This window comes from Chrysochloris asiatica, unplaced genomic scaffold (assembly GCF_000296735.1).
Source record: "Chrysochloris asiatica unplaced genomic scaffold, ChrAsi1.0 scaffold00559, whole genome shotgun sequence".
In the NCBI taxonomy this organism is placed as follows: Eukaryota; Metazoa; Chordata; class Mammalia; order Afrosoricida; family Chrysochloridae; genus Chrysochloris; species Chrysochloris asiatica.
Window position 1 is genome coordinate 566,127 of NW_006409077.1, and position 1,254 is coordinate 567,380.

The window sequence follows — 1,254 nt, forward strand, 5'->3', positions numbered from 1 at the left end:
TTCAAACTGAACTTCAGGTTGAGTGCTTACCCTTCGGCACCTGACAAGAATTCCACAACAACCATAAACATCATATAAGGAGCCCGCATGGCACAATGGGTTAAGCACCAGACTGCTAATTTCTAGATCATCAATTCAAATACATGAGCCACTCCATGGGAGAAAGGAAACAATCTTAGAAACCCTAAGAAGCAGCTCTCCTCTGTCCTATAGGGTTGCTATAGTCAGAACTGACTCAACGACTTAGTGTAAGCATTCTACACTAAGGAGGGATCTGTTTGCAACTCCAAAAATTAGACGTGCAGTGGTCAGTACAATCATAAATATTCAAGGGAAGACACTTTAATAACGATCTAACACTATCAAATGTAGAAATATATTCTTATTTGTCAGAGTTTTTGGATACAAAAACTCAAAAGAATCCAACTGAGTCTAACCGAAGCAGAAATTCAAATGATATTGGGTGACTTGTAGATTTGATGGAGAGTCTGGGAACATGGCTGAGAAATTGCACTGGGAAAAAGATGGCATAAATACCATACACAACAAACCAGATCTCACCACCAACACAGATGGACAGTGGAGAGCTCTACTGGCTCCACCACCACTGGATACCAGTCATGGGACACTGGCTATTGGTAGCCTCTGCTGTTGTCTTCTGTAAACATTATTGACTCTGTGAATGAGCATTTGGACAACTACTACATCAATAACTGAATCCACAGCACCTGACAACAACAACAGCAATCTTCCTTGAAAAAGATCACTAGACGTTTCTTCTATGCCACAACTCGGTGGATACACATGACCGAACTTCAGGATTGTAGCCAAGTGCAAACTATTTGCACAACTCAAAGACCTCCAGCAACTATAACAGGCAAAGTGAAATATAGTTATTTCCGTTAGAGAATCCATGGCAATAGGTGGCCATTACAGCCAGATCAAACAGCAAAGGCAGCACAACAAACAGGATTTTAACCACAGCCCTGTGTTGTAAGAATATCGTAGTCATACTGCAGCGTTCCTTTCACAAATGTCGCCTCAACAACCTCCTTTCCTGAGCTTAGCGCTTCTGATCTGAACCTCATAAAATGCTATGAAAGAGAACAAACAAGATGGCAGATTGGATGGAAGTGCAGTAAAGAGTTCCAACAACAACAACACAGAATACCAGACCAAGCAGGCTCAGGGGATGGTCCCAGAACTCTGAACCACATATAAAGGAATATTTAGAAGGTTGGAAGGCTTACAGCT